Source organism: Jaculus jaculus, chromosome 8, assembly GCF_020740685.1.
Source record: "Jaculus jaculus isolate mJacJac1 chromosome 8, mJacJac1.mat.Y.cur, whole genome shotgun sequence".
Taxonomy (NCBI): Eukaryota; Metazoa; Chordata; class Mammalia; order Rodentia; family Dipodidae; genus Jaculus; species Jaculus jaculus.
The window spans coordinates 129,087,123-129,094,687 of record NC_059109.1 but is presented as its reverse complement, the minus strand read 5'-3'; the positions used below and the strand labels follow the sequence as shown (position 1 = coordinate 129,094,687).

Genomic DNA, 7,565 nt, shown 5'->3' with positions numbered 1-7,565 from the left:
TAGTTCAAGGTGACTCCCACCCCACAGGCCAGCTGGTTTCCCTGAAATTCTGGGCCTTGGGCCAAGGTTTTATTTCTTCCTGGAATGATCCCCTTATCTGGAAGTCCTTTTCCCCTGGAACCTTAGAGAATGACTCATGGGGCTTTTTGGTGAGCTCCAAGTCCCCTAGTGAGTAGAAAGTCACCTTCTACTCAAGCAAATGCATTCTAGGGAGACAGTGTCTGGTGGGGGCCAGGGCTGCTGTGTGACCAAGGGCTGCTTCTCAGAGAACAGCGGCCAACAGCCGCCAGGCCCCCACCTGTAACAGTGGTGTGGTGTGGAGAGTGAACCCATTGTCTATAAAGTGAGAAGAGGTACATGGCCAACAATGGATGCCTGTCAGATATCCACCCCCCCCCATATTGAGGACTGAACCCAGGGCCTTGTGCACAGTGGGCAAGGGCTCCACCACTGAGTGTCAATGCCAGCCCTCGGTTTTCCCAACAGGTTCTTGCCTTGTAGCTTAGGCTGACCTTGAGCTCGTGATCCTATTGCTTCAGCCTCCCAAGAGTCATGCTACTTTTTTTAATATTTTTTTTTGTTTATTTTAATTTATTTATTCAAGAGTGACAGAGAGAGAGAGAGAGAATGGGCACGCCAGGGCCTCCAGCCACTGCAAACAAACTCCAGATGCGTGCTCCCCCTTGTGCATCTGGCTAACGTGGATCTTGGGGAATGGAGCCTCAAACTGGAGTCCTAAGACTTCACAGGCAAATGCTTAACCGCTAAGCCATCTCTCCAGCCCACTACTTTTTAATATATATATATTTGATATATATAGAGAGAATAGGTGTGCCAGGGACTGTAACTACTGCAAACAAACTCCAGACACATGCACCATTATGTGCATCTGGCTTTACATGGGTTCTGGGGACTCCAGTCTGGGTCCTTAGGCTTTGCAGGCAAGCGCCTTAACCATTAAGCCATCCCTCCAGCGCCCATGCTCCTTTTTTAGACCCTGTAGGAAGGTGGTCCAAGCCAAGTCTAAGGGGAGGCTGTGTCTTAAACCAGCCCCAATGTGTGTATATATTCATGCGCAATTCCACACCTGTGTGTGTCTGGGGGCACACAGCATAACGTGTAAGTTCATGCTAAGTGAATCACAGTAACACCATAACAAGCCACTTGCCAGTAATGGGTCTGGATACCTGGTGACATTCTTCCTGCTGTTTGTAGTGGCACACACCCGCAATCCCACACTCAGGAGACCGAGGCAGGAGGCTTGTGCCAGCTCAACTCCTGCCTAGCACGCAGGCCAGCCGTGGATCATCTCTCCGATGGACGACTCTAACTCCAGCTGGGGTACTTGACTCTGACGTGTTGGATGTGCTTGAAGTTCTGACCAATTAACACGCTCGGGAGCAGCTCTCAGGAACCACCAGCATGACTTGACAGAGAGAGCCGAAGTGCCCTGAAAAGCCACACCTAGGGGCTGGGGACACGGTTCAGAGAGCTTGGATGCCCAGGCACCTGGACCTCAGGCTGGTTTGGGTGTGTCCACGCATGCCTAAGCCCAGCACGAAGAAGTGTGGAAACAGGAGGATTCCTGGGGCTCACCGATCAGCCAGTCTAACCAAAAGCCAGTGAGAGACTTCGTGTCCGGAAAATAAGGCCTGAGGGTGTTAGAGGAGGACACGTGACAACGTCCCCTGGCCTCTGCACTGTGTGCATGGTGCATGCGCATCTACACGTGCACATGCACACACGACACATAGTCACGTGTACCACAACATGCTACACGCATACGCCACAAAAAGAAAAGAAAGTCACACCTGTTTTGGGGAGTCTGCAGCCCAACAGACTGATGAGAACTGAGAACTTTGGGGTTGTAGGGAAATTGGAATATTGCAGAGCAAGCACCCAGGTTATCTTGGCCTGGCTTTAGTCCCCCTCACAGACATTTGTCACCAACCTCTGTACCTGACGTCCATCCTTTTAACCATTAGCTAATGCCTTTGGTAAGCATTGGTTTAAAAGATCACTATCTTAATCCCAGCACTCGGGAGGCAGAGGTACATGGATCACTGTGAGTTTGAGGCCACCCTAAGACTACATAGTGAGTTCCAGGTCAGCCTGGACTACACTAAGACCCTTCCTCAAAAAAGAGAGAGAGATCATCACTATCCCCTGTCAACCCCAAACGGCATCACATAGCACTTGCCAGTTACAGGAGATTTTCCTGCACTGCTTCACCAGCCTGCCCAGTGTTCCCACCAGTATATTTTGGCGATTGCATTGGCTTATGACTTTCTTTTTGTTTTGGTGACTTCGTGGTGATCTGGCCATAGTGTCACACATACCTTTAGTCCCAGCACTTCAGAGGCTGAGGTAAGGAGGATCACCATGAATTTGAGGCCAGCCTGGGGCTACAGAGTGAGTTCCATGTCAACCTGGACTACCCTACCTTGAAAAAGCCACTGCAAACAAACTCCAGATGCATGCGCCCCCTTGCGCATCTGGCTTATGTGGGTCCTGGAGAGTCGAACGGGGATCCTTTGGCTTTGCAGGCAAATGCCTTAACCGCTAATCCATTTCTCCAGCCCATAAATAAATAAATAAATAAATAAATAAATATATATATATATATATATATATATATATTTTTTTTTTTTTTTTTGGTTTTCCGAGGTAGGGTCTCACTGTATCCCAGGCTGACCTGAAATTCACTCTGTAGTCTCAGGGTGGCCTCGAACTCACAGCAATCCTCCTACCTCTGCCTCCCGAATGCTGGGATTAAAGGCGTGCGCCACCACGCCCGGCCATATATATTTTTTATTATGCATTTGTGGGAAACTTTATAGTTTGCATAAACAAAAGTATAAAAAATTTAAGGCACAGTGAACAACTATAAACATTACAAACTGGCTACTTTGGGACAAACAACAAAAGTAAAATTCAAGAAACATTAAATTTTCATAAATCACTTATCTTCCTTCTGCTGTGATGGAAGTTTCTAGGTAAACTCTTTTACATACTAGCACTTTAAAGGGGAAGAGTCCACCTTTGGACAAACCTGCATTCATTTTATAATCAAATCCTATCTGAGTTGGTACTATTTCAAAGTCAAAAACAAATGGGGAAGAAGTTAGGCCAGTAGGCCTTACAGCTGTTAGTAAACTATAATTTAATGTGACATTGATTACGTAATCTGAAGATTAATCTATTAAGCACCAAATTATGTACTTATGTCCATGAATGAAAAGATTACTGTCACAAATTATAAATCACTATATCATGAGTCCATAGAACTAAAGACTCATAAGAAGAGTTCTTTCTTGGTAAATTCTCCAAATTTCAGGAGAGCTAAAATTATGACTTGAAGTTTCAATTTTCAGTTAAAAAAAAATTCAACTTCCAGTTAAACATTTCATTGATAGATTGCCAAAATGTGCTATCTATACAGATAGCTTAGTGTTATTTGTAAGGTACAGTTTATACAAGTTGAAGACTGAAAACTTCATGCTTTTAGAAAGCTGTTAACATAATCATCAATGTCTGAGAAAGCTTTTTTTTTTTTTTTTTTTGAGGTTGGGGGGGGGGTCTCACTGTAACTCAGGCTGACCTGGGATTCACTATGTAGTCTCAGAGTGGCCTCGAACTCATGGTGATCCTCCTACCTCTGCCTCCCAAGTACTGGGACTAAAGGTGTGCACCACCACACCCAGCTGAGAAAGCTTTTAAGATCAACATCTCTACACTGTTCACATGGTTCTTCACCTACATTTAGTTACAAATCAGGTTGTCACATTAATGGCTGAGCCACCTCTCCAGCCCTTCGTTATAAATCAATAAGTTAAATAGATAATTTCTAAGGTTCTATGCACATTATTTTAGAATTTTGTTTTAAAAAGTAGCTTCCTAAAATTTGTAACCTAACTAGATAATCAAATATGGAAATAGACAAATGATTCAACTGTCCAACTTCTACTTCAAAATGGTGAATGACAAAATACTGTCACCAGAAAAATATTTTTTAAAAAGCCACAAGAAAATAAAAGTAAGATGATTGCTATGGGTTTGAGGTCAGCCTGGGCTACAGAGTTGTGCTCTGTCTCAAACAAATAAACCAAAAACAAAACCACAGGGCTGGAGAGATGGCTCAGTTGGTAAAATTCTGATTTACAAGCATGAGGACCCGAGTTCGTTCTCCAAACTCACAAACAACTGTCAGGTGTGAAGGGGCAGGTTTGTAATCCCCAGTGCTGGAGAGAGGCAGAGACCAGTGAGGGGAGGTCCCCTGGGGCTCAACAGCCAACCAGTCTAGCCAATTTAGCAAGCTCCAGGCCAATGAGAGAGCCTGTGTCAAAAAGGATGGATGGCGGGCTGGAGAGATAGTTGAGCAGTTAAGGCACTTGCCTGCAAAGCCAAAGGACCTCAGTTTGATTCCCCAGGACCCACATAAGCCAGATGCACAAGGTGGTGCATGCATCTGGAGTTCATTTGCAGTGGTTGGAAGCCTGGTGTACCCATTCTCTCTCTCTCTCCCTCTCACTCTGCCTCTTTCCCTCTTTCAAATAAAGAAATAAAAATACAATATTTTTTAAAATCAGATGGATGGTGCCTGGGAACAGGATTGTCCCTAGTCTTCATGCACACCTGCACACGCGTGAGCGCACACACACACACACACACACACACACACACACACCAAATGCAAATAGAGAGCTGCGTTGACTGCCTTTATTCTTCCCACATTTTCATCCCTTCACCTCCTAACAGTGCTTTCTGGAATCACCTCTAATAATCCACCTAGATCTTTCTTGCTGAGCCCGCTTCTGGAGATCTGGCCAAACCCCAGTCAGTTTCAGTGTCTACCACAGCCCAAGACTTTCTGGAACAACTGAGGAAGAGAAACTGTTTTTTTTTTTTTTTTTTTTTTCGAGGTAGGGTTTTACTGTAGCTCAGGCTGACCTGGAATTCACTCTGCATTCTCAGGGTGGCCTCGAACTCACGGTGATCCTTCTACCTGTGCCTCCCAAATGCTGGGATTAAAGGCGTGCACCACCACGCCTGGCTTCTGCTGGGTTCTTTAGGGTGTCAGGATGTTAGCTGGAAATGCAGCCTTATCAGAGGATGGCCATGCTGAGGTGACACCAGGTCTTGGTGGCTCCACGTGCACACCTGGCTCCCATGTGCTGTGAACATGGCACCTGACTCCCCTTCTGAGACCAGGCTGAGCTCTCCTTCTGCCCGTGGGCAGGTCTGTCCCCTTTCGCTCACTCCCCAGGTCTGCTGGCCCAGTCTGCCCCAAGCAGTCTCTGGGTTTGGCTGGGAAGTGTCCTTGCCTGGGCTCCCAGTTGCTTCTGCCCCAGAAGCAAGGCCATTACGGGGCAGGCAATGGTGACTGCTGTTGTGATTGACACACAGCCTCTCCAGGACATGTGTGAGAATGAGAACTCTTTCCCTCGGCTTAGCCAAGAAGGTGGCTTCGAGCTGCGCTGGGTAAGGGTGGACACTGCTCTTACCTTCCAGATGAAATTCACAGCCACCCTTGCTCCAGGCCCAGACCACAGGCTCTCAAGTTTTATTTTATTGTTTTCTATTAAATTCAAATGGGCAGAACCCTACAGCCAGGGCTTGGGAGTGGCTGTTCCAAAGGTCTAAGTCTCAGGCTCCAGGTCAAATGACTCAGTCACAGAGTCATAATCTTTAGGGACAGGACCTAAAATTTTTTCATTCATTCATTCATTTGTTTGTTTGAAAGAGAAACAGAGAAAGAGGCAGACGAAAGGAAAGTGGTATGGGCATGCCAGGGCCTCTTGCCACTTCAAATGAACTCCATATGCCTCCACCACTTTGCGCATCTGGCTTTACGTGGGTACTGGGGATTTGAACCTAGGCTATCAGACTTTGCAAGCGAGCGTCTTTAACCACGGAGTCACCTCTCCAGCCATTAATATTATTTTATTTCATTTCATCGTTTTCAGGAGATGGGGGGGGGGTCTTTCTATGTAGCCCAGGCTGGCCTAAAACACGAGCTCCCCCGTGTCAGCCTCCCAGGCTGTGGAGCGGCAGGTGCGCGCCACCACTACCGGCCTGAGAACTTGCCTTTGAACCACGTTTCTTCAAAGTCAAAATCTTGAGAAACCTGTCACGGTGGCACGTGCCTGTCATCCCGTGGCCAGAGAGGTGGAGGCAGGAGGGTCAGAAGTTCAAAGTCATTTTTGGCTACATAGTAAGTTCAAGTCCAGCCTGTGCTACATGGCATTGTCTCAGAAAATACATATATAGGGCGAGGGAGATGGTTCACTGGCTAAAAGTGCTTGCTTGTGTAAGCCGAATGACATAAAGCCAGTCTGTAATCCCAATGTGCCTACAGCAATGGTAGGTGGAGTCAGGGGAATCCCAGAGCTCACGGACCAGCTAACCTACTGGACACAGCAGCATAAAAACAAGACATCCCGGGCTGGAGAGATGGCTTAGCGGTTAAGCGCTTGCCTGTGAAGCCTAAGGACCGCGGTTTGAGGCTCTATTTCCCAGGACCCACGTTAGCCAGATGCACAAGGGGGCGCACGCATCTGGAGTTTGTTTGCAGTGACTGGAGGCCCTGGCATGCCCATTCTCTCTCTATATATATATATATCTGCTTCTTTTTCTCTCTGCCTGTCACTTTCAAGTAAATAAATAAAAATAAACAAAAATTTAAAAATATTAAAAAAATAACTTTTAAAAAACAAAACAAGATATCCTGTCTCAAACAAGGTGGCAGGCAAGGACCACCCCCCTAAGTTGTCCCCTGACTCTAACACACACGTGGTGGCACGTGCACACCCATACATCTGTCATCTAGAAGCACTGAGTACTTGGGAAAAAATGTTAATGGACTCCTCATAGTTTCTGTGCTCACAAATTGGGCAATCACTTTGCACCTGTCACCCGTCACGTGTCACAACTAACTGTGGCTGCCTCAGCCTCCAGATCACAGGTGTGCGCCACCATGGCCAGCTTAAGAAGTATTATTTTAAAGGATCAAGTGCTGACTCCTTGTGAGGACCAGCATGCAACAGTTTACAAATGGCAGCCTCGCTGGCGATGGGCACAGCCGGCTGTTTGTGTGGGTTGTTCTAAGGGGCCTTGGAGACAACACTTTCCAGGGGTCACTCTTGTCTCTCATCTTGCACTGCTGTCCCCAATCCAGGCTCCTGACAAGTGTAGGTGCCTTTGGGAAGTTCCAGGGCATGGTGGTCAGGTTGCCTACTGGCCAAACCATCTGTAAACTACAGAGCAAACAAATATGTATGGGGCCCTGCGTGGAGCCAAGTCCAAAGTCCCTGGTTATGAAAAGACATGTCTCCCAAACAAGGGGAAGTCATGAAGTCGTGGTAGCAGAGAAGCCTTGTCGCTGATGGCTGTTTGGTCAAATACGTTCCCAGTGGGTGTCCCCTGGACAAGTGGCAGCCCAGTGTCCCCATTTGCTGCCTCGCTTTAATCACATTGCCAAAGGCCTATTTCCAGAAAATTGTGATTTCACCAGGCGTGGTGGCGCACACCTTTAAACCCAGCCCTTGGGAGGCAGAGGTAGGAGG

At 47.0% G+C, this 7,565-nt stretch overlaps 1 pseudogene; it reads left to right on the top strand.

Annotated features, from left to right (window-relative positions):
- Window positions 1-6,998: 6,998 nt before the first annotated feature.
- On the top strand, window positions 6,999-7,125 carry LOC123463198 (annotated as a pseudogene).
- The last annotated feature ends 440 nt before the right edge of the window (window positions 7,126-7,565 follow it).